This window comes from Gorilla gorilla, chromosome 15, assembly GCF_029281585.2.
Source record: "Gorilla gorilla gorilla isolate KB3781 chromosome 15, NHGRI_mGorGor1-v2.1_pri, whole genome shotgun sequence".
Lineage (NCBI taxonomy): Eukaryota > Metazoa > Chordata > Mammalia > Primates > Hominidae > Gorilla > Gorilla gorilla.
The window spans coordinates 68,009,560-68,036,828 of NC_073239.2; the positions used below are offsets into that span (position 1 = coordinate 68,009,560).

At 38.7% G+C, this 27,269-nt stretch overlaps 1 protein-coding gene across 5 annotated transcripts in view; it reads right to left on the bottom strand.

The window, feature by feature from the left end:
* TRIM9 (tripartite motif containing 9) overlaps positions 1 to 27,269 on the bottom strand; it is a 263,721-nt gene that overhangs the window by 77,567 nt on the left and 158,885 nt on the right. The window lies entirely within an intron of this gene.

The window sequence follows — 27,269 nt, forward strand, 5'->3', positions numbered from 1 at the left end:
CTCATTACTTACACAGATTCCTTTTTAGCCCCCTCTTTTTGACTCCAGACACAGACGTCATTGCCCATAAATCACTAGTTGTTGTGAATTAGAGTTTGGTAGGTCTCCTCACTTTACTGGTGCACTATACGAGCCCCATACCTCATTGCTGCCACTGATGGAGAAAATTTGCCATTAGGCCAAGCATGGTGGCTCATGCCTATAATCCCAACATTTTGGGAGGCTGCGGTGGGCAGATCACTTGAGCTCAGGAGTTTCAGACCAGCCTGGGCAACATGGTGAAACCCTACCTCTACAAAAATGTACAAGGACAACAGCCAGGTGCGGTGGTGGGCACCTGTAGTCCCAGCTACTCCAGAGGCTGAGGTGGGAAGATCATTTGAGCCCAGGAGGTGGAGGTTACAGTGAGCCAAGATTGTGCCACTGCATTCCAGCCTGGGTGACAGAGAGAGACCCTGTTTCAAAAAAAAAAAGAGAAAAGAAAAGAAAAAGAAAACTTGTCATTTTACTATCTATAGAGTAAAAACAAAAGAAAAACTCAAAAAGAATCTTAAAAAATGTCTTACACAGAGCACTTTTATTTCATATTTATGAAATGCTTAATTAATGATAATAAAATGAGTTTTATTTTAGGTCCTCTCACAGTATTTATCAAACCTTAAGAGTCCTAAGATGAGTCAGTGCACACTCATGATAGGAGATGCTTCAACTCAAATGCAGAAAAGTTCATTCAATACTCAGTTTGTATCAGTTTGTAGTTCACACTCTGAGAATGTCTCAGACACACAAGCTCAACTATAAAACTGATCAGAACAGGTATTCTTATGGATGGTAAGAATTACAAATTATTGCCCAAAGAAAAGACTAACTATAAAATGAAAAGAAATATATTATGGGTAAGAGTGAATCTACAATGGTTTTGCTGTCTTAAAATCACTAATAAAGCGTGTTATCAGTTTAATCAGCTATCATCTCTAAAGATAGATGAGTGGCCAACATTAACTTTTAAAATTGATTATCTTAAAACTTAGTAATTGAAGTCCAGAGGCTATCACAGAATTAATCTTTCTTTAGAAATCATTTTGACATCATTAAAAAGTTAAAAAAAATTTTAGAGACAAGATCTCACCAGGCTGGCCTGGAGCTCCTGGGCTCAAACAATCTTCCCACCTCAGTCTCCCCAGTGGCTCGGACTATAGGTGTATAGCACCACGCCCAACCATTGACATCATTTGAGAGCGTGATTTATGACTTATACAGAGGAGAAAGAATTGAATCCTATTTATACTCATTTGTTGTTGTTGTTGTTGTTGTTGTCCAGGCTGAAGTATAGTGGCTCCATCTTGGCTCACTGCAATCTCTGCCTCTTGGGCTCAAGCCATACTCCCACCTCAGCCTCTCGAGTAGCTGAGACTACAGGCGTAGGCCACCATGCCCAGCTGTTTTTTGTATTTTTTTGTTAGAGATGGGGTGTCATTATGTTGCCTAGGCTAGTCTGGAACTCCTGGGCTCAAGCAATCCGCCTGCCTCAGCCTGCCAAAGTGCTGAGATTGCAGGAATGAGCCATTGCGGCCGGCCAATGCTCTTTTTTGTTTTTTTTAGAAGGAGTTTCGCTCTGTCGCCAAGTTGCAGTGCAATGGCGCGACTCACTGCAACCTCTGCCTCCTGGGTTCAAGTGATTCTCCTGCCTCGGCTTCCTGAGTAGCTGGGACAACAAGCGTGCGCCACCAGGCCCAGCTAATTTTTGCATTTTTAGAGACAGGTTTCACCATGTTGGCCAGGATGGTCTTGATCTTGACCTCGTGATCCGTCCGCCTCGGCCTCCCAAAGTGTTGGGATTACAGGCGTGAGCCACCGTGCCCGGCCCTTATACTCATTTTTATATTCATTTGGTTTATTACTTTGAAGTTATGATATTGTTATTTCATTAAGTCTAAAAGCCATCAACTGTAAGACACACCATTATTTTACATTCCAATAAGAAATAAAAGCACGGCCAATTGAAACATGAAAAAATGTTTTCTTATCACGTTGATTACAAGATATATCCTTGTATTCCACATTGATTGCAAAGATTATAAAATGTGTGTGGTAGGTAGGATAATGGCACCCCAAACATCATGTCCACATCCTAACCCCTGGAACCATAAATAGGTCACATGGCAAAAGAGAATTAAGGTTGCAAGTGGAATTAAGGTTGCTAACCAGTAAACAGGGAGACTATCAAAATGTAATCACAAGTCTCTTAAAAGTGGCAGAGGGAGGCAGAAGAGAGTCAGGAGGGGATGTGACTATGGATGAATGGTTAGAGAGAAACAAGTTTGCTGGCTCTGAGGATGGAGGAAGAGGCTATGAGCCAAGGAATGTGGGTGCCTTCTAGAAGGTGGAAAAGGCAGGAAAATGGGTTGTCTCCTAGAGCATTCAGCTCTACTGACACCTCGATTTTAGCCAGCAAGACCCATGTCAGACTTTTAGCCTACAGAATTGTAAAACAGGATAAATTTGTGTTTGTTCAAGCTACTAAGTTTCTGTGATCTGTTATGACAGGGATAAGGAAACTAATACAATGTACATTTTAGAACCCATGAATACAATATAACTTGCACAAATTTGAAGTTACAATATTTATGTTTTACTAGATATATAAATTCATGAGCTTTATTAAGCTATTATTCATATAAATGTTTTAGAGAATCTTGAAAAGTATAATGATGCAATCCTCTGCCACAGAAGACAACCTTCATCAGAATGTATAAATTCAGATAAGTATGTCCAAAAACTAACCTCACTACTCAATACTTCACCCATGTCTCTGATGTTTACTTCACTTCTATTTATTACAGATGTACAAAAGCAGACCTCTACAATGGTACAAAAATTATGCATATGGATTAATAATCTTTGATAAGAAATTAGAATAAGAAATTCAAATATTCTAAAACTTGTAAAGCCTCTGTAACCAGACCAGAAATTGGTCTATAATCAGCAATTCTTTATCCTGCAAGAGAATGAAAAATATTAATTGGTATTTATTTGTTTTTCAAATTAAAAAAATAAATTCATCGTGTTAACTGTGGGTCCAACCCACTAGAAAGTAAGTCTATACAAACATATGGTTTGCAACTATACTACTAAATACAAAGGTGAATTTCTAAAAACAAAACAAAATAAGCAAGTTCATCATGAAATAATCCCCAGTGGCAGATATGCTATGCTCTAGATCCCAGAGCTCATAATCTCAAATATAAAACCTGACATTCAACAAATAAGTCCAACATTTTCCAGGCAGTTTGGAAATGTCACTTCACATGTGCACAGTGAGCTATCCATCAGAGGGCACCCACTCTGAATACAAAATGAATGACCCAGGCAGGTGGTTTGCGTCAACAGCTCAGCAAATCATCTAAGAAAACTATTCTTTTGCTATTCTTAGGCCATTATCCTTACTCCCAGTTTCACAATTCCAGGATCATAATTGCAACTGGCCCAAGATCTTGATATGTCTGTCTGACAGTTTTTCTTCTTATATCTTTGTTTTCTCTATCATTGCTGTCTCATCACACAAATACAATTTGCTGGAACCTTTCCCTTATCTTCCCTCAAATCAAAGGTCACTGTTTCCAGCTTCTGGAATCATGAGGCAGATATTTATTAAGGCAAAATAGAGATTTCAGGCAATATCTTGTACCTGTTAATATTCATCTGATTTGGTTTAGCTTCTGCCCATCAGAAAAAAGAATGAATAAATGAACCCATCTCCTATTCATTAACAAAATCATACTGGAGCCTTCTTTTTGAAGCATTCATTTGGGTAGCCAGCATAGGCCCTCAGACATATTATATCTGCATGGCCACAGATGCTGTGCTCTCAGCTCTCCAATTCTTATTTTCATCACCCTAAAACCCCACAATTCTTTGGTAGACATTGCTGCTCACTATTTCAATGAGAAGCAGATTATCTGAGTGGCTATTGAAGCAAATGACTGAGCTAATGAATTGTTCTATTACTGCTATTAGCCTGATTATTATGAGTGCTGCTTTTTACAGAATTAAAATGCTGCTTTTGTCTCCTAAAATAATCCAAATTACCAAATTACCAAAGTAATTTACAGATATTTCCTTAATTTTCTTCAAGAAGGTTATAATGGAAGTAATATTGTGTACTCTTGTATATAAAAGGATTTGTTTTCTGGAAGTCACCATAATTAGTATTATTAAAACTTGAATTTCCTATCTTTTATAGTATATTATATCTGCTAAAATAAAAGGTACTAAATTGAAAATAATTTTTTGTCATTCGGCAATTTTCTAAAAATTTTTAATCTTTAAAATCTGCTTGCCAACTATTTATGGTCCACCCGAAATATGAAATACATAGGCAAAAATATTACTGCACATTATAAATTTCAGAAGCCATGAAAATCATGTTTTATTTTCTTCTCTATTTTTGTGGTAAAAATCAAAATCATGGCCTTTTAATCTGAATGTATTCATCTTTCTCTAGTAATGTAGCCTATTGACTAGAAAAGTAGGTCAAGCTTATAAAATCCCTATGTTTTGATTTTTGAGATGAAAACATTCATATAAGAAACAGGAGGTAAGTGGAAAAGATGTCTACAGAGCCAAGTCTGTACACAAGTTTATCCACTAAAGATCAGTTAAAGACAATTTATTGAAAGGATAGACTTTTGGGCTCTTATTCCAAGCCAGTTTACTCTGATTTTAAATTAAATTCTAACAAACCTGATTATTTAGCTTCTAAGTCTTCAACTGATTGAAAGTAATGCTTCTATAAACAGATTATAGTAAGCTGACAGCCTATCAGTAACTGACAGCCTATCAGTAAAGAGACTGAAAAACAAATGAAAAATTAAAGAAAAGTCCCATGGTAATCTAGCAGCCTAAGCCAGCACTAGTCAGTCTCCCAGAGTAGTCCTGAGAGTGTCCCTGCATTACAGGACAGCACAATCATGGAACTCAGAGCCAAAACCTAAGTTCATTCCAGACATGACCCCTTATTATCTGAACATCCTTGAGCTAGTTACTCAGGTGATGTGAGGCTCACATCTACAGAATGGAAAAGGTATTTCTGCCTTGCCTACTCTAACGACATTCTTGGTTGGGATGCCTAAATGAGATCTAGTAGTATTAGCTAGGTCATTGATTCAGGTACTTGTGAATTGTCTTCACCCAGAATAAAGACTGCATTTCTTAGCTCCTCTTCAGCTGGGTGTGGCCCTGAAACTGACTTCTGGCCATTGAGATGTGGAGTGGGGAGTGGTACATACATCCTCCAGGCCATACCCTCCCGTCATCTGCTCCCACTGTGGTAGTGAGAAGGCCACTGGGGTGGTGCGCTGGTGAGCCACCCTGGGCCAGAGGATGGCCCCAAGACCACAGCTGCCTAGACCTCCAAGGATGGCTTCAACAGAACAGATATACTCAGCTGCCTTTTACGTGAAAGAAATAAATTTCTATTACGTGTAAGCCCCTTCAATTCAGCTGCACATGGTGTGACTCACTCTATCACACTAATTCAAAATGACAAATGCTCTGAAGATTATGGATGGGATTTGTTATAAGCTTTTGGAAGAATAAGAAAAATATTGCTGATTCTTAAACATAGTGAGTTACATTCTTAGCTCTCCACATACAAGCAAGAATTCTCATGTAATGTTTTGCATTTTTCTTCAGGGACTATAGAAGGAAAGAAGGGTTGCGGAATCTTGGGCTGACTACACAGTTTCTCTAAGTTCTTTAGGGCAAGTTAGAGAACAGGCCTGTAAAGGAAGAGCTAATGAAAGGGAGGCTTAGTCTGCCAGGCCTACGACCAACCCCAATATCAGCACGAGCTTCCCTGCTTTGCCCACCTCCACAATGGTCCTGGGAAATCAGTTCTTTCCTCCAAGGAGGGAAACAGTGAAACACCGATCGGAAAACAGAGGAAGGGCAGAGATTTTTCATTCCCCCAAACAGCACTTCAATAACTTTCCCTCATGTTACTATGGTTACCACATGACTTCTGAATTAGTTTCTACAGAAACAGCCATTGTGGAAGCAGATAGGCTAGCATTTACCCAGGTGCCTTCATTAATAACAGGAAATGCAGGGCATCCATTAAAATATACAGATGATAGGGTAGTCTATTCTTTCAACATTTACTTTTTTTTGTATTTGTTCACCAATTTTCAAATTGGAAGCATAGCATTGGGAGCACAATGAAGAGAATGAAAAAACAAAACAAAACAAAACAAAAAAACCTGCTTGGCTGGGCACAGTGGCTCATGCCTGTAATCCCAGCACTTTGGGAGACTGAGGCAGGTGGATCACGAGGTCAGGAGTTCAAGACCAGCCTGACCAATAGGGTGAAACCCCATCTCTACTAAAAATACAAAAATTAGCTGGGCGTGGTGGCATACACCTGTAGTCCTAGCTACTTGGGAGGCTGAGGCAGGAGAATCGCTTGAACCTGGGAGGCAGAGGTTGCAGTGAGCCAAGATCGTGCCACTGCACTCCAGCCTGGGTGAAAGAGTGAGACTCTGTCTCAAAAAAAAAAAAACAAAAAAACAAAAAAACTAAAACAAAACAAAACCCTGCTCTATTCTTCTACTAGGAATATCTGACCATCAGTGAAACTTCTTTAGAATATTGGCTACTACCACGGCCCTAAAACCAGGTTGCAAATAATGCATTAAATGGAAAATATGATACAAATTGTTTCTTAAAAATGTGTTTTATCCTAATTTTAAGGTTTCTGTAGGTCATTCATTCCAAAAGTAGATTCCACCAAACTGGGAGTCACAGATAAATCACCTCCTGCCTGTAATACTTCAGAATTTATAATGGGCTTTCTAGCTTTCTGTTGTTTCTTTCCACAGACTGTAGTTGGCTTCTAGGATAATATTTCAGAAACAGCATTTTCATCATATTATTTACGTGGTGAGAATCTCAACATTCTTATTTTGTAATTGGTCAATTCTTACCACCTTAGCCTAGCTGTCCAAGTCTTATATCAGCCTAACTTCCTATGACCATTTAGCTAACCCTTTACTCCCTCAGTATTCCTTAGGGCAGCATCCTAACATTCTCTCCGTATGTCATAATTTTCTTATATTTATACAACCACACAGTATGTATTTTGTGTCAGCTGCTGTCACTCCACATAATGCATTTGAGACTCATTCTTATTTATTCTCTTATATTCATTCTCTTTTTATACCTCGTGATCTGCCCGCCTCGGCCTCCCAAAGTGCTGGGATTGCAGGCATGGGCCTCTGCACCCAGCCTACATTCATTCTCTTATAAGAGGCAGATTGATTCTTACATGATTGCATATACCATGACAGCATTTGTATTGCTGAATAGTATTCCATTAACTTTATGAAAAATTGTCAGCTTTCCAAAAATCATTTTATTTTCCCACTAGCAATGGTAGAAAATTCTAGTTACTTCACATTCTTTCTAACATTTGCTACTGTGAGTCTTTTTCATTTTAATAAGTTATATAAAATGGCATCTTATTATGGCTCTAATTCACATTTTCTCGATAAACAATGATGTTGAGTACGTGTTCATGTCCTTAATGGCATTCCTACATTTTTTGTGAAGTGTCTGCTCGAGTGTTCTGTCATTTTAAAAAATTGGATTGTTGGCTGGGTGTGGTGGCTCATGCCTGTAATCCCAGCACTTTGGGAGGCCGCAGCAGGTGGATCACCTGCAGTCAGGAGTTTGAGACCAGCCTGGCCAACCTAGTGAAACCCTGTCTCTACAAAAAATATAAAAGTTAGCTGGGCGTGGTGGTGGGCACCTGTAATCCCAGCTACTCAGGAGGCTGAGGCAGGAGAATCACTTGAACCCAGGAGGCGGAGGTTGCAGTGAGCTGAGATCACACCATTGCATTCCAGCCTGGGTGACAGAGCAAGACTGTGTCTCAAGAAAAAAAAAAAAAAAATTGGATTGTTGACTTTTTAATGTAAGGATTTACATATTGAATTTAAGTCCTCTGATACATGTAAAATTTTTTCCTAGTCTGTATCTTGATGATTTTTAAGCTGTAATTTCTTTATTTTTTTGTGGTTAGCACTTTTTGTGTCCTGTAAGAAATTTTTGCTCATTCCAAACTGAAAATATATTCCCCTATATTTTCTTCTAGGAGCTTAATGATTGTAGCTTATACTTTTAGGCCTATGATCCAATAAAAATTAATGTTTGTGTATAAATTGAAATAGAAGTTGAGGTTCTTTTGTTTTTTATTATGTATTCATTTATTTTTACATACACAATCCAGTTGTTTTAGCAGCATTTATCCTACTCAGGGTTCTGTAAGCTTTTTGGATCTGTGAGTTGAAGTAACTCTTCATCTTTGGAAAATTCCAAGCCATCATATCTTCAAATATTTCTTCTGTCTTATATCCCCTCCCCTACTATTGCAGGACTCCAGTGATATGTATGTTAGGCCATATGATATTATCCCACACGTTTCAGACCATCTATTCTGTTTGTATTCACTTTTCTTTCCTCTTACTGCTTCAGATTATTTCTGAAGTGCGTTAGATTATTTCTTCTTAAAGTTCATTGATTCTTTCTGCCGCTATATCCAGTCTGCTATTAAGTCCAATAAATAAATTATTTATTTATGATATTGTGCTTTTCATTTCTAGTATTTACATTGGTTCTTTTTATGGTTCCTCTCTCTGCTGAAATCACTCAACTGTTTATGCATGTTATTCAACTTTTCTACTAAGTCCTTTAATATACTTACTACATTTATTTTGAAATGCCTGTCTGTCTGATAATACCAACATCTGGACCACCTTTGGGCATGCCATGTAGACTGCTTTGGTCTTGATGAGGTGGTCATATTTTTCTCGATTTTTTTGTATGTCTCACAACTTTTTATTGTATACCAGAAACTGCACTGTAAAGAACAATAAAAGTACCAGTTTCACTCATGGTGGAGTAGCCTTTACTGAAATAACCCTCATATAAGTATCAATTATAAACCCTGGGGAATATATGTAGATATTTGAAAACTATTTGAAGGCATTGGAGAGCAACCCAAATCAGGCATAAATGGAAGAAATTATATGTAGATCTATGTTTATAGGGATTATTTTGGGGGGGAGGGATATCAAGGATAGCCAGGAAAACCTGAAGATTTATTGGCCAGTGGTGAGGGAAGGCAGAATTTTAGCTGCAAGACCAGCTGGAAATTGAGAGGGGAATCCTTGAAATCTATATTTAAATTCCACCTGAAATGCTTGGCTAATCCCTGAACTGTGGATGCATGGGAGAGACTCCAAGGAGCTCAGCAGAAAGAAACAGCTGTTAACAGTAAAATAAATAAGCAGAGATATCTGCATCTGCCAAGTGAAGAGGAGTTAGAGCTTGAGTCCTATCAGTATGAATTACTTTATAGATACCTTGGAATTTCCAAAATCCACCCTAACAAAGTAGAATGCTAAGCCACATGAGATATGTGGAGAAATAGAAAATGAAATCCATAGTTTAAAAGAAAAAAGGAAGAAAAATCAAGCAACAGAAACACCCTGAGATGAGCCAGATGTTGGAATTAGCAGGGAAAGGCTTCAAAACAGCTATGATAAAGATGTTCAATGACTTAAAGGAAAAAATGATCATCATGTATGAACAGATGGGGAATTTCAATGAAGAAATGAAAGCTATAAAAAAGGCATCAAATGGAGATACTAGAAGAGAAAAGTATATCTATAATAAGCATCAATTTAATGGGCTTAACAATATACTGGAGTAGGCAGAATAAAAAATTCTGAAGGCATCAATAATAATTATTCAATCTGACGGAAAGAGGAAAAAAGTTTAAAAATGAACAGAGATTCAGTGGCCTGCAAGAAATAATTAATCAGCCTAATATACATTTAATTAGAGCAGAACAAGGAAGGGAAAGCAAGAATCATGCAGAAAAAAATATTTGAAGAGATGGTAGTAAAAATGCTCCCAAATTTGGTTAAAAAATTATAAATCCAAGAAGTTCACTGAACTCCAAGCAGAATAAAATTTTCAAAAAACAGCAGAACTACACATACATATGACAGTCAAAGTCCTAAAAACCAAAGATAAAGATAATATTATGAAATTAGTCACAAAAAGACATATATACAGGGGAGTGACACTATAAGTAACAGCTGACTTCTCACCAAAAACAAAAAAGGAAAGATGGTAATGGAATCAAATTTTTAAAATACTAAAACAAAAATAAAACTCAGAATTTTACATCCAAAGAAAATATCCTTCAAAAATTAAGGGAAAAGAAAGACATTTTTAGATAAATAGAAGCTAAGACGACTTGTTTCCAGGAGATTTACACTACAGGAAATGTTAATAGGAATATTTTTAGTGTCAAGCGGATTGAAACAAGATTGCAACTTGAAACCACAGAAAGGAATAAAGACCATCTGAAATGGGCATAAATACATATATGTGTGTGTGTGTGTATAATATATAACAGATTGTATAGTTTCCTTCCTTTATTTAAAAGGCATATGATTATTAAAGGCAAAAATTATAGCACTATATTATGGAACTTACAACATATGAAGATTTCATATATATGATAACAGCACAAAATTAAAGGTGGGAGAAATAACTGAATGGTTGCAAGGTTCTGATATTTGATGTGAATGTTAGCTGTAGGCAGACTGTGATCAATTAAGAGCATAGACTGCATATATTGACTATGATCGATTAAGAACATATAATCTCTAGGGCAGCTAGAATAAGTACTGTAATATATAAAATACTGTAATAAATAAAAATTGTAACTAAATACTCAATAGATAAATTATAATTAAATAGTAAAAATTACAAACAAGCAATAAGCAGGTGGAATAAATAGAAAAATGGTAGCCTTAAATCCAACCTTAGCAATAATTATATTAAATTCAAAAGTCTAACTACTCCAATTAAAAGGTAAAGACTAGCAGATGGAATAAATAAGTCCCAACTATAATTATCTATAAAAAGTGTATTTTAAATATAAAGAATCAAAAGTTAAAAATAAGGGGAAGAAAAAGGAAAGGATATAATAAAGACTAGAAATCAATGAAATTGAGAATAACAGAAATATTTCAAAGTTGGTAGTTGGTTTTCTGAAAAATACTAATCAAGAAACAAAAAGAAAATACACAAACTACTGACAACAAGAATGGAAGAGAGGATATCACACACAAAAAAAGTCCTATAGATATTAAAAGGATAATAATATTATTAATAGCTTTATTACAATGAAATCAACAACAGCCTAGATTTTAGAAAGGCCAAATTCTTTCAATATAATGAACCAAATGGAGACAAGAAGCAATATAACTTCTGAATATCCCATATCTATTAAAATATTGAAATCATTATAAATCATAATAAATCATAAATTATATCATAAATCATAAATATTGAAATCATTATAAATCATAAATAAAGCTTAAGGCACAGATGATTTTACTGGTGAACTCTGACTGGCCCCTCACTTTGGGCCACTGCAGCAGGCTTTATGATCCAGCCAGCTGGCTTTAAAGTCCTTCAAAACCTAGGGAATCAAGAAGTTAAGAAATTCTTCTCAATAATATTAACAATATAAAAAATAGCTCAACATTTTGTGGGCTAGTTTCCTCAGAGCTTTGTGTTACAGTAGGATCCATAAATTTAGGGATTACATATATGAATCCCTGTGTGTATATGTACATGTGGGCACGTGCATATTGCTTCAATATATGTGAAATGTTCCAGGAAAATGAAATCAGCCTCTTTAAGAAGTCAACTTTGAAACCGTTGAATGTCAACAAAGGTGGAAAAGCTGGTGTTGAGTACATTTTACTGGCTGCTTGGTAATTCCAGTTGCTCTTTAGAGAGAAGGCTTTGGTAAAACCAATAGTCCAGAAAATCCTCCTTGATGGATAATGGATGCTTAAGAGAGTCCAGGAAGTGCAATGTATGGGGCAGTCACAATATGTCATCTTCCAGCCAAAATCTAGCTACATGGAACACAAAGTCAAGGTTCATTTCTGAAAAGGGACAGGGAAAAATAAAGACAAATCCTGAGCTAAGTGGAAGAAGTAAGGACACACATTTTTGCCCTCCTTTGACAAGTGTAGACAGTCTAACTGCTGAGTTGAGATGAAGGTTAGATTTAAGCTGATGAGGGTTTTAACATCAAAGCGGCCGTAGAGGCCTGGAGTTGGGATTCACTTCATGAGCATGAGATTTTAAGACAGCATTCAAATAAGTGGCTGCTACCTTGTTCTCAAAGGGAAAACAGTTTGATTAAATAGCAATCATTTCACATTAGCTTGGCTCCTTTAAGCTGCTATGCCTTTCAGAGTAAAACATAAGGCCCACTTGAAGGGGGTGCTTTGACATTTATAAGTGAGTTTACACAACTGAAATGATTCAAAGAGTTTGTTAAAGTGAAGGGTAAAGAATTTTGACTCTTTCCTGATTTTTCTGAGCCGTTAGCCCCAGCATCAAATACAGGGCCTGTGCCATCAACTTCTTTATCACTTACTGATTATTTTCACTGGCGTGCAAGCAGGCCTGAGCATCTCTTTTAGAAGGAAGGAAGGAAGGAAGGAAGGAAGGAAGGAAGGAAGGAGGGAGGGAGGGAGGGAGGGAGGGAGGGGAGGGGAGGGGGAGGGAGACAATTTTCCTTTTCACCATATCTCCTCCAGTTACTGCCCCATTTCTCTGTTCTTGATGGCAAAACACCTTTAAAGCCCTGACTAAACTCAGTCTCTGTGTTTCATCTTTCATTCTCTCTTCAACCAATTCCCGTCAGACTTTTCATCCCCGTTGCTTCACTGAACCACTCTTGGAAAGGTTCTCATTCATCTCCATCTTCGCAAACCCAAAGGTCAGTACTTTGTCTTTGTCTCATACAACTTCCCAGCAGTCCTTGACACAGAGAACATTCTGCTCTTCTTCAAACTCCTTCACTAGGTTCTGGAACACCACATTCCTGATTTTCCATCCTGTGTCACTGGCTGTCGCTTCTCAGTGTCTTTACTGGTTCCTCACTTGGCTCAACCTCTATACTCTTTCCAACATGCTCTTATCCCATGGCTTCGAATCATGTATATGAACTGTTAAAAGACAAAATTACAAATCTAGTTTAAAGATCTTAACTGGCTTTTAGTCACGATTCTGGAATTGAACAGCTCTCCAAATCAGAGCACGTTCAAAGCACTCCAGTCTGCTGCGTGGTCGGACAGCATTTATGGACAGAAAATGGAAATGAGGTGCAGAAAACGGAAGTGAGGTATAGAGATAGCTCCACTGGTTGCAGCTCGGCGTTTGCCTTATTTGGACACAGTTTGAACAGGTGGCCGCCTGCGATTGACTGAAGCTCTGCTGTTGTGATTGGCTGAGACTTAGCTATTTATTACAAAAGTATACTCTTAAATTAGGCTTTCAGTTAGTTTACGTACTAAATTAGTCTGCAGTTCCTTACATAAGGACTCATGTATGGAGGCGTCCTCAGGCCAAATTTAGTTTAATTTAACAGGACTGATGACTTCTAAATTTATCACCCACATCTGACTTCTTCCTTGAGCTGTAGACCAGGGCATTAGATTTTGTACTCTCCATCTTCACCTGTATGTCTATGAGCACCTCAAATTTAACTTGGACAAAAAAGAACTATTAATATTTCCTCCCTCAACATGTTAAACCAGTTCCCTCCTCAGTATTCATCTTAATACATAGTGCCATTATTTAGCCCGTTTCTGAGGCCCCCTCCTAGTAGTCATCCTTGATTTCTCTCTTTTGTACTGTAAGTATCTTCCAAATATAAGAGTTTCTTACCATCTCCACTTCTAAAATCTTAGTCCTAGCCACCATCACCTCTCTCCTGGACCACGACAACAGCCTACTAACTTCCACAGTCTGTTCTTGCCCTGACAGCCAGAGTACTCTTTTAAAAATGCAAATCAGATTACATCATTCTCCTGCTTAAGACACTCCCATGGCCTCCTACTACAACTAAAATAGCATTCAAACCCTTTGCCAGGATGTACGTAATTAGACCCCCATCTATCTCTCTGACCTTATCTCTTACCATGTCTCCTACCTCCCACTTTGCTGTAGCCCACTGGGCTTCTTTCTGTCCCTTTCATTCCTGCCTAAGGATCTTTGCATGTGCTATTTCATCTGTTCGGCTGGCCCTTCCTGCAGATCTTCACAGAGGGCTGCCCCTTCTTATCACCATTTAGGTCTCAGTTCAGTGTTCCTTCTCAGAGAGGCTTCCCCTGACCACCTGAGACAAAGCAACCTCCTTACCACTTCTTTCCAAACACTCTCCATTACATTCTACCATTTACTTTTCCTCATAGCACCAGCCCTTACCTGAAAATCTACTGTTTATTTTATTTTGTGTTATGTCTATTTCTTCCAACAGAATTAAGCCCCAAGACAGCAGAGACAGTCTTGTGTATTGTTGTATGCCAAATTCCTAAAAATTACTGACACATAGCAGGCATTCAATTGACACTTGCTGAATACATGAATTAAAGTTTTCAAACTTTAATGTGCATCAAAATCACCTAGAGAGCTTATTAAAACACAGGTTGCTGGACCCCCAAACCCAGAATTTCTGATTCATAGGTCTGGAGTGGCTCCTAAGACTTTGTATTTTTAACAAGTTCCCAGTTGATGGTCTGCAGACCACATCTTGAGAACCACTGAACTAGTATTTACTAATTGCCAAGTATCTTCTTAGCACTATGCCAGGACCGTGGGGATGAAAAAGGAGTAAACACCTGTGTCTGGCCCCCAGTAAGCTCACACTCAAAGCAGAAAAATAAATAGTATATGTATTTGGTGTGCACCAAAAACAAAAACAAAAAACAAACCCAAATCAATATATGTGAAGTGTCAAGTAGGCAGCACAGATTACAAGATCTGCAAGATCTCACAAGGGGAAGATAAAATAAGAATAAATATCACATGACATTTATTAAGAGCTGCCTGTGTGCTTGCAACGTGCCAAGTACTTTATGTGGAAAACATCAGTTAATTCTCACCACAACCTTGTAGATGTTATTTTTATCCCTGTTTTACAGATGACAAAAATGGGGCTCAGAAAGGTTAAGGAACTCCTTAGGAATTTTAACATCAGTGTGCATACCTTGGAGCCTAAGCTCTTGGCCAGACACTGTTTTGCCACTATGGGTGGGTTATGAGTTGAGAAGAATAAGGATGTAAAGTTGTGTAGAATTAGAAGAGGAGGTGTGATGAGGCCAGCCCATGTTGCAGAACCAAGGTTTAAACCAGGCACCTGGCACTCTAGAGCAACTGTTCTACTGCCATGATGTCTCTTCTGATAAGCTCCTGAATAAACTGTTGGATCCTTAGCAATGATTTGTTAAGTGAAGCATTAATTAACATTTTTGAAAGAGGGTTGGGATGGAATGAGGTTGACAACATGATTTTTAAAAAGTGTCTTGAAATATCATTTGGCAGTGATTAGTCTGATAGAATATAGAAGAGGGAGATGAGTGTGGGGTGCCAGTTAGGAGATTATTTCAATAGTGTAGGTGAAAGGACATAGGGGACAATGGTAAGGATTTTAATAAGAATAAAGGAAGAATTGAATGTGAGAACTGATAGACTCTAGAAATGGAATCAGTCTGAGAGAGTTGGGCCTTCTTCCAAGTGCATGGATATTTTCCTTTCTTAGATTGATTCCATTTCCAGAGCCCATGCAGCAGTCTCCAGCAGTCTCAGGAACAGAGAAAGATGAGTCATAAGGTGCCCTTAAGTGGTTCATCTGTGTTAATCTAGACCACTGGTTCTCATCTGGAGGTGATTTTCCTCCTAGAGGATATTGGCAATGTCTACAGGCAATTTTTTTTGTCACAACTCAGAGGTGAGTGGTGTGGTGTAGGGATGGATACACAGGTATCTAGAGGCCAGGGATACAGTTCAACATCCTACAATGCATAGGGTGGCTCCCTAGAACAAAGAATTACCCATCCCCAAATGTCAACAGTGCTGAGATTGAGAAACCCTGCTCTAGGCTGCACTGAGAAACTGCAAATCCGAGGCCCTCGGGACAAGCCAGGCATGGTGAAGGCATGTGTTTGATTTGTTTCATGGCATTGTTGGTGTTTTTAATTTAAAGCAACACTTAAAATCAGGAGAGGTCATATCAGAATGATGCAAATGTCAGATTTCTCTTGGAAGATCTGCCAACCCTGTGCCCATATTGCACCAAGGCTACACTGGACTATAACTGACCCCATATTCCTTGGTTTGCCAGTCTATGCCATTTGCTGCCCAATTACTGAGAGCAATCTTCAGCTGCCATTTATCTTTGTTCTTATCTTTCTCAAGGTGGAAAAATACAGTCAATCTCTATTATTTGTGTATTCTGTATTTGCAAATTTGCAAACTTGCTAAAATTTATTTGTAATTTCCAAATCAATACTCACAGCACTTTCATGGTCATTCACAGAATGGCAAAAAAATGAGTTGTCCAATGTGTAACTTCATAGCTGAGGTTGATCAGGGTGATGCTCCTTGTTTCAGCTCTAATTCAATAAACAAGTGTACTTTTCATGGTATATTCAGTGTCATGTTTTTCATTTTGGTGCTTTTTGGTGGTGCATTTGCTGTTTAAATGGCCCCAAACACAATCCTTAAATGCTGTCTAGCATTCCTAAGCACAAGAAGGCTGCAATGCTTGGGGAGAAAATACATGCATTAGATAAGCATTGTTCAAGCATGAGTTATAGTGCGATGGCTGTGAGTTCAATGGTAATGAATGAACAGTATATATTAAACAAGGTATCTTTAAACAGAAACATACATAAAACAAGTTCATGCATTGATTGGTTGACAAAAATTTTGTGACCAGAGGCTCACAGGAACCTAACCCTCTATTTCCCCTAGGAGCAATATTCAGTATTCATTAATACAGTGTTCTTGGTGACTTAATAGAACATAACTACAGGTTGAGTATTCATTATCTAAAATGCTTGGGACTGACTGGAAGTGTTTCAGATTTCTTTCTTTTTTTTTTTTTTTTGGATTTTGGAATATTTGCATTATAATGGTTCAGCATCTCTAATCTGAAAATCTGAACTCTGAAATGCTTCAATGAGCATTATCTCTGAGTGTCATATTGGTGCTCAAAAAGTTCCAGATTTTGTAGCATTTTGGATTAAGAATACTCAACCTCTACTGGGAATAACAGGGATTGACTGCATGTCTTTTACAGAAGTGGATAAACCAAAGATAGACTGAGGGCCACATATTATTAGAAAAATGGCACAGTGTATTTGTTTCTGAAGGTAAAAACTATTCCTGTTATTCCTGTGGACCAAATATGCACACCTTGCTTGTATCATCTGGCCCCTGTAGGCATTTGACTCACATTCCTAGACGTTTTCTTTCTTTCTTTCTTTTTTTGGTGGAGATGGGAAGCATCCAGAACCAAAATAGAAAATGATGAGTCAGAGATTCAGAGACCGGGGACTACCATATAAGATAATGTAAATGATCCTGGAAAAAGGAATACATTTACATTTCGGGGTTTTGGTGGACTGATGGGGATGACAAAATAAGAATCCTGTCACCTAAGAAAGGGGAGGCGGCCAGGCACAGGGCTCACATCTGTAATCCTAGCACTTTGAGGCCAGGGTGGGTGGATCACCTGAGGTCAGGAGTTCAAAACCAGCCTGGACAACATGGCAAAACCCTATCTCTACTAAAAATACAAAATTAGCCAGGCATGGTGGCACATGCCTGTAATCCCAGCTACTCTGGAGGCTAAGGCAGGGGAATTGCTTGAACCCGGGAGGTGGAGGTTGTGCTGAGCCGAGACTGCACCATTGCATTCCAGCCTGGGCAACAAGAGTGAAACTCCGTCTAAAAAAAAAAAAGAAAAAAAAAAGACAAGACAAAAGAAAAGAAAAGAAAGTGGAGACAAATAGACTTCACTTGAAATGCCAACTCTGATACCTGGGTACCAGTTGCTCAGTGTGCTGTGATAAAAATTCTGAGCTGCAGCTGGGTATGGTGGTTTACACCTGTAATCCCACCACTTTGGGAGGCCAAGGTGGTAGGATGATCGCTTGAGCTCAGGAGTTCAGTGCCAGCCTGGGCAACACAGTGAGACTTTGTCTCTACTAAAAATAAAAAAAAATTTAACCAGGCGTGGTGGTGTTTGCCTCTAGTCCCAGCTACTCAGGAGGCTGAGGTGGGAGGATTGCTTGAGAGCGGGAGATCAAGGCTGCAGTGAGCTGCAGTCACACCACTGCACTCCAGCCTGGGTGACAGAGCGAGCCCTGTCTCAAAAAATAAATAAATGAATAATTTTTAAAAAAGAATTCTGAGCTGTATTTGGGTCACACCTGGAGTCAGTGGGAAAAGTGCCATCACTGACAGTGCTGTTTGCTATGGGCCCAGAAGAGAGGGGTGGTGAGGTGCTATACATTTGCCAATCCCGGACTCAGCAGCGTGAGGGAGGAGCATGAAGGAGTGGCACAAGGGAAGTAGAAGGCAGGGAAGGGAAACTTTCCTTCCTTCCTTCCCAGTGTTCTCTGGGCTGCCCATGCTGTGTGCAGCAAAAAGGCACAAGTGGCAGGACTGGGCCACCTGGGCTTCAGGGAAATCTGCCAGAGCCTTCAGGAGGTTCCAGGAATAGCCTCAGTTCTTTCTGGAACATTCCAGGAAATGTATTTCTTTTTTTTTCATAGGGAAACTTAGCTCTCTCTCCTGAAATTGTGGTCGTAATACTTTATCTTATTATTTTATTACATTAAAAAAACACTGAAGGAAGGGAAAGCAATTATGCTTCTATGAAAATCCAGCCATCCAACGAGAGTTCCTAAACCTCTGAAATGTGAACTATCCTTTAAAGTAGCCTACTTTCTTGCATAGAATCAGTTATGGATTAACAGACTGCATCCAGGTATCTAAATATAAATTTTTAAAATAAGACAGCTTACACAATACATAGGAGGAATTCAATTTTAGTGGATAAGGTTTTTAAAAAGAGACTTACCAATAAAAAACAAGTTTTTTCTATTGAGAAAGTGGAAAGGAAAAAGAATAATCACTCCTGGAAACTTTCTAAAATTCATGTTTAATATGAAATCACAATTACATTCTTGAGGTTACTGAGTTTCAATTTATTACTTTTTTTTTTTTACTTAGAGACTATTTGAATAGCTCTTACTTTCATTTAAGAAAGAATTGTTCTCTTTTGAAAATCTATTTGCATTCATACTGTTTGCACTTAAGAACCTCTCTCCCTAAATTGCTTTATAATATTTCTAAGTGAAGCTCTGAAATATGCACAATATCTGACAATGATTTGATAGAGAGCAATGTACCATGTAGGAGATGATTTGCACTGAGAAAAAAAATTACAAGAGAAAGCAGAAGTGATAAACTGTTTCTGATTAGTACCTCTGGCTCTCAAGACAAAACCACAAGGAAAAGGCAGCTTATTTCAGAATTAATGTTATATTTATTATTTTTTTTGGCAGCTCAATGGAAAAGTGGGTAAATGACTTAGCAGACACCACACCAAAGATGATATTCAAATGACTGGAAAATATAAACACATGCTTAATACCATTAGTTATCACAACACTGTGATACCACTGTACACCCACCAGGATAGCTAAAATGAAAAGACAAATAATAGCAAGTGCTGGTGAGAATGAGGAGTACTACTGGGAGAGATGTACCATGGCACCACCATCATCTGGTAACTTTTGCAGGATATACTAACAGAGCATTTGTGTACCTGAGCACCCACTGATTGCCCTCCTAGGGATACAACCAACAGAAATGCTTACATTTATGCACCAAAAGACAGGTGCTATAATGTTTATAGCTGCACTACTCTTAGTAGCTCAAACCTGGAAACTATCAAAAGGCTCACCAATGACAGAATGGATAAATTGTGAAACATTCATAAAAATGGAATACTATACAACAGTCAGAATGATCTAAAGCTATATGCAACAACATAAGTGGATCCAAAAAACATATCTTTGAGCAAGAGAAGCCATGCATAAGAGTGCATACTGTATGATGACATTTATATGAAATAGAAACATAGGCAAAGTTACCATGCTGCTAGAAGGTTATCCTTGCCAGGAGTGTGGTGTGGGTGCTCTGGACTGGAAGGGAGCATGCAGGGGGCTTCTGGAGGCTGATATTCTGATATTCTGTTTTTCTGATTTATTGCTAATTACACAGGTGTGATCAGTTTGTGGAAATTCATTGAAATGTACATTCATGATTTCTTCACTGAAAATTTCTGTAACGTATCTTTTTTGTTGTTTTTTGCAGCTGCAGGCTTACATCATTTTAGAGATAATTTTAGAAAACTTGCAATTTGGCAGTTCCTCCCATAGGATATACAGCCAAAGAACTGACAACAAGCAGTGGTATGCTGGGGCTGGCTTGTACTGACTTCCAAACGTCAAGGTCAGCAACCTCAGGTAGGTAGCCTGAAGGCAGCCATGGAAAATGCTACAAATCAGAGCTTTCCATGTTTGCCAGCACACCACTGAATAGCAACAGAGACAAAAACAAAACAATCACTGAATAATAGTAATGATCATAACAACAAAACCAAACATCTGCATTTAAAACTCTAATAGCTGGGTGCGGTGGCTCACGTCTGTAATCCCAGCACTTTAGGAGGCTGAGACACGAGGATCACTTGAGCCCAGGAGTTCAAGACCAGCCTGGGCAACATAGCAAGACTCCGTCTCTACAAAAAAAAAGTAATGGAAAAAAATTGAAATTCAAATAATAAAAACAATGAAAATAACAGTATGTAAATAATGGTATGTAAAAATCTAACAATCACTTGACATTGAAGAATTTGGCATGTAAAATGAATAATACTGTCTTCCCCCAAGAAGTTTAGCACCAAACTGGCTCTTGTCCTGATATAAGGAATTCCAGGCCAGGCTTACATCCCAACTCAGTCCTCAAAAGCCCTCTCTTGCAGAATGAGAAGGCACAAGCATATTCACCCATATTCACCCATTTTGTTTTCACCTTCCATCTCTCTCAATCAAATCTTACTTCTCATTTTAGGAAGTAAATAGTCCAAAATGGCCTTTTAATTACTCTTTGATCCTTCCACCCCACCCTGCCCTTTTCTTTCCTAGCAAGGAAATGACAATGAGTGTGTCCTATATACAAGGGTGATTACAGATCCACCAGTGGGCTCTTCCGCCCAGGATGAGGGGGGCAGAGCTCGAAGCTGGTCAGTGTGTGTTCTCCTCTCTCCACTTAGCTGTCATTCCACCCTGTGCTTTTCTACCTCCCTCTTACAAGGGGCCAACAGGGCTGTGGAGCCCCAGGGCACTTCCAAGGCATAGGTAAAATGAGGGGAATGAAAGATGCCGCAGCTACACGGTTCATCTCCTTTTGATCTCACAATGTTGAAGCCCCAACTGAGAAGCTTGAAAGAGGAGGGAATTTAAAGTGTCTCTTCACAAAGGCACAAGCAACAGGCAGCGGACATTTTTATCCAAAGAGACTCTTGTCAGGAACTGAGTCAGAGAAACATCAGTAAGTCTGGATCCCAATTAAATTTGCCGCTAACTGGGACCTTAGCTCTCATGTAATCCTGCATTCTTATTTTATACACGAGCTAGAGGTGCAGAGGAGTTAAGTGGGTCGCCCAAGGAGGTAGGCACAGGATCCAAATAGGGGCCTCAAATTGCATCTCCAAGTTTGTCTACCCTATTTGGCCACTGCTATTCTAGGTTCCTTGATGGAGCCCCACTCCCACGCCTACTCCACGTTAATGTTCTGAAATTGGGATGTACTTCGTAATTATTTCATGTAATTCTTTTTCTTGTTTATTGTTTTTTTCTTTAAAAAAATGTTTTAAAGTCTGTTAGTAACTCGTCGGTGTACTGGAATCTAGGTAATGTGGATTTGCAACATGTATTTACATTTGAAAATTATACACCAAAGATTTGTCTTTATTAAAAATATCTCTAGGACATTTACAATCCAATCTAGTTTACACAAAGTTTTCGGGAATTCATACCCACTGAGGGCTGCATTTCGGAAGCACTCCTGTGCAGCTTGTTGCTTGTCCACCATTTTTTCCCGCTCTCCTTGAAGTTATGGGCTAAATTCTTTGCAGACTCCCAGAGGTGAGTGAGAGTCTGAAGGCCTTGAAATAAAATGGAATTAAAAATGGCAGCAGGGTGCCTGAGCTGCTCTACCTCTCAAAACTTCCCAAGGCGGAGAGTGGGTCTGATCGATCTGAATTTCTCATTGCTCTTGGCCACCTTCTGACTAACCCAACTTCTGCCTTTGTTTGGTGTAAAACCCACTGAATGCAAAAAAATCGTTGTGGGCTCTCTTGCCAGAGAACATACAACCTTAAAGGTGATTACACAGGAATTCAACAAATGTTTCATTAAATACACCTCTATTTATTATTTTAATTTTTTTTCACTGCTATATTCCCAATACCTACAAGAGTACTGGAGCACCAATACAAATGGCTGAATGACCTTTGAATAATAAAAGATATTGTTATTAAATACCTGCAAATGCTGGGCAACTTTTCAAAGACTATCTCATTGATCCTGCTCTATAACTGTAGGAGGTGGTGTGTTGCCTGTTTCACAGATGAGGAAACCGAGGTACAGATGGGATAAATAACTTACCAAAGACACACTCAAGAGGAAGAAGTTGAGATTTTCAGGCTCCAAAGCCTGGGTTCTTTCTCAGAATGTACTGGTCTCCCTTTTCCAAAGAGTAATAGGTCCTCAAGTTGAGGGGTGACTCTAAGGGACTGTCAACCCCTTGCTAGAGATTTTGTCTCCCTGACCTCCTTTCCTCCATTCCTCCATTCCTGCTCTGTGAAAGGCACTGTGTCTTTGGCTGCTTGACTTTCCCTCGTTCCCAGGGGAGGGACCCACATGTGAGGGGAAGCAGCCGTAAGCATTTCAGCCGTTCTTTCCATGCTTTAGATACCCCTCTATCTGTATAGATACACAATCATAGTAAAAACCTGGGTTTATTACAAAAGGCTTTCTCATACATTCATTCTGTCATCCAGTCCTCATCACCACCCTGAATCTAGTCAGAAATTACTAGCACCATTTAACACGTGCCAAAAACTCACATTAATTAGGAGGTTATTCTGGCCAGGCTCTGTTTTAAGGGCTTTGTGTCTATCATTCCTTTCATCTTCGCAATAATCCTTGGTGGATGGTCTGATTATCTCCATTTTCCAGATGAGAAAACTAAAGCACAGAGAGGTCAAATAACTAACCCAAGTTCACAGCTTACCACCGTCCTTCCCACTGCAAGATACAGGTCCTTATTCCTAACCCCTCAGTTGTGTTGCCTGAATAGCAGTAGACCCTGGAACAGATTCTAGTTTTCCTGACCCTATACTGCCCAATGCCATTTGGGCGGTCCCCACTATGGTTTTATTAGGAGAAGGCCTCTTCAGACGCATCTAGTCCTCTGGCTCCAACTCTCATTTTAGCGCTTGCTATAAAAGGGCTTAACAGAGACTGGTTAAGCCCTTTCTGCCATGCTCATTCTATTTCCTGTTTCTCCTAGTTTACTGTCCATTAACTTGAATTTCTGCTGTGCATCTTGGGTTCTCCTAACTTATGTACGGTGTCAAAATGCTTGTCATCCTTTGCAGTTGGCCAACAAGCACTGATTTGTCTACAATGTAATGGCATACATATTCAACTGCTTTTAGGAGCTGGGAGGATGCAGCCTCATGTTTCCCATAGGTGACACAGTATAGGTGACACAGTGGCCAAGATAGGGTGTTTTAAGGTTTGAGGTAAGGCGACCATGAGCTGTCAAACTTAAGTCTTGGCCCTCAGTCTCATCTCCAATTCTGGTTTTTTGTTTTTTGTTTTTTTTGAGACAGTGTCTTGCTCTGTTGTCCAAGCTAGAGTGCAGTGGCACAATCTCAGCTCACTGCAACCTCTGCCTCCTGGGTTCAAGCAATTCTCCTGCCTCAGACTCTCCAAGTAGCTGGGACTACAGGCCCACACCACCATGCCTGGCTAATTTTTGTATATTTACTAGAGATGGGGTTTCGCCATGTTGACCAGGCTTGTCTCAAACTCCTGTCCTCAGGTGATCTGCCTGCCTCGGCCTCCCAAAGTGCTGGGATTACAGGCATGAGTCACCACTCCCGGCTGTCCTAAACCAATTCTAATGAGTCTCCCTGTTAAATCAACATTCCTGGTGGAAAAGACACTGATATGAAATCACATCTCATAGCATAGTTCATATAGCAAGTCTTGTTTCAGCAACAGCTGCTCCATACCTTGGTTTCAATACATTATAAAAACCAGTTTTTCTCAGAGGCATCATGGAATTACAATAGTCACACACCATTATCTGTGTAACGATTATCCATTCTTCTTTCTGGGCATAGAAAAGCGTTTTGGTTATGCAATCAAACTAGAAATCTCCCTCACTGTGTGAACGACCCAATTGAGCAACCAAGTAAACCTGAAGCTCTGTGCCTGCTGAACAGCTCATGGTCTTATCAATGGTCTTATCAGATGAGCCAGTGGTCTCATCACCAGTATCCTGAACTCGAATCAACAACAGTAAGGGCCTCACTCAGCCTATGTCAGGCCTTGAGGTAGTTACAGTGAGGACGGAGCTCTAAACACAGATCTAAATTCTTTAACATGGTTGGGAAGATAAAAGAACAGTAGGACAGGAAGGAATGTAGTGGGTATATTGTGCCACTGATAAATATGATTTAATATCTAAAGAAAATTATGAGATATGAACAAATACTAAATGAAATTAATTTTCAAATCCAATATTTATACAAATTTTATAGTAACCTTTTCAGATATACGAATTAAATAATTTCTCTAAAAACACTCTTGGATTCACAATAGCCAAGATATAGAAACAACCTAAGTGTACATCAACAGACAAATAAATAAAGAAAATATGGTATGTATACATATATAAATACATATATACACAATGGAATGTCATTCAGCCTTAAAAAAGAAGATCCTACCACTTGCCACAACGTGGGTTATGCTAAGTAGATGAGGAAATTATGCTACGTGAAGTAAGCCAGACACAGAAAGAAAAATATTATATGATATTTACTGTACAACATACAACGATATTGTACGATATTTTAAAGTATTACTTACGTGGAATCTAAAAAAGCCTAATATACAGAGATAGAGAATAAAATAGTGGTTACCATGGTGGGGAGAAATGAAGGAGATGTAGGTCCAATAATTCAACGGAGGAGATACGTAGGATAAACAGGCCTGGAGGTCGAATGTATAACATGAAGACTGTAGTTAATAATATTGTATTGTATTAGGGATTTTTGTTAAATAAGTAGATTTTAGCTGCTCTTGTCACATACAAAAAAGCAACTAAGTGAGATGATAGACATGTTAGTCTGCTTTACTATAGTAACCATTTTTCTATCTGTATCCCATAACATCACATTGTAAACCTCAAATATGCACAATACAATTTATTTTAAAGTAAAATAAAATAAAATGCTCTTGATTAATTTTTGATGGCGCTTTCACAATAATCTTTTGTACATATAGTTTCAGAAAACTTAATAATAGACACTAATCCAAAAGCCTTCATAATATGCAAATTAAATAATGTGAATGGAAAATTGATGACTTTGTTCTTGTAAAAGGGAACAGAGGAATTTAGAGAGTGAAACTATAATAATAATTGAACTATTTGGCTCCACTCAGAAGAGAATAATTGGCCAATCTTTGGCTAGCCTCCAAATTGAGTAACAATCTCTGACCTACTAATTCACTCCTTCCCTGTTTTACAGATGGAATTCATAAATTATTCTTTACTTCCTGCCCTCAACGTAAGTAGAACTTCCAGGTTCTACTAAGTATCTGTCCTATTTCATTTCCATGGTGGCTATATGTCAATGGATTCTGTGTTTACATATAGTTTAATCATTTTATGGCATGTTTCAAAAGAAAAGATTATGTGAGTGCATTTTTTATATAGCCCAGATGTGTATGTAATCTTATTTTGACATTACAGGTTATTGAGCAAGTGCATTACAATAATCTATTGTTAGGATCAGAGCCAGCCCTAAAGCTGCTACACATGAGGTATAATTCAAGGAACTGTCAGCACTGGGATCTTCACTGGGAATGATGCCAGGGCTGGGCAAGTCAATGTCAGGCTGGAGGTAAAGGGTACACACACCAGGTGGACTAGGTAGAGAGACTTCCTCAGTTTGTGGTCAACGACCTAGAGCTAGATGAAAAGACTGTACACAGGTCAGAACAAGCCATAGAGATGACCAGGAGGGAAGGCACATACCTTGGAACCAAAGCTGTGCTTGCAGACAGGAAGGCAGAAACTCTAGATACACAGGAGACTACAGAGGGAGAATGAAGGAGTAGAGAGTGCTAGTGGTAAGATGCCAAAAAAAGCTAGCAAGTAGTGCAAATGAATGGGGAGAGGAGCATTTTGCCTCATTCCAGAAACTTCTTTTGTGCTTTTTGCTAGGGTAGAAGTCAACCAGACAGCCAATCCAAGGGGACAGTCACACTGCTATGTGTTTTCTGTGTGAGAGGCATAGCAAAACTAAACATCAACAATTTTTTTTCCTTTTCTAGACACATGTGGAAACTCCTACCAATAGATTGATCTTTGGGGCAAAGGTAATGTCTATCGAAAGCCAATGGTAAAAAAAAAAGAATATATTACTTATAATGAGGGAACATTCATGTTATAGTATAGACATATATAACTTCCCCTTAAAGAGAGAAAACAATGTTAATGTAAACTTTGATAGTTGTAATGTGGAATATAGAAAGAAAATGTGATTATGGGTGTCTGAGGGCATGGAAGAGTCCCCAAAAGGGAGAATAGGTGTTTCAACTGAGTTTTATTGAACACACACACACACACACACACACACACGGAGAAACAACTAAAAAATGAGTCTTTGGATGTTCAGAATTCTTAATGTAAATAATAAAAAAAAGGGGTCTTGGCAATATGTACTGTGTCACTTGGGTGATTTAATGTTCTGGGATTTTTCTAACTTTGCAGAGGGTTGAGCAAATGATCTTCAAGATCCAGTGTCCCAATTCTATCCATTTATAACTCTCAACTGAAGTGGGTGGCCACCTTTTTGACACCCGGAAGTGACTTTTTTGAATACTGCCGTGGTAACCCTTAGGAGCCAAAGATGACAAGAACCTTATGATATTATACTGAGG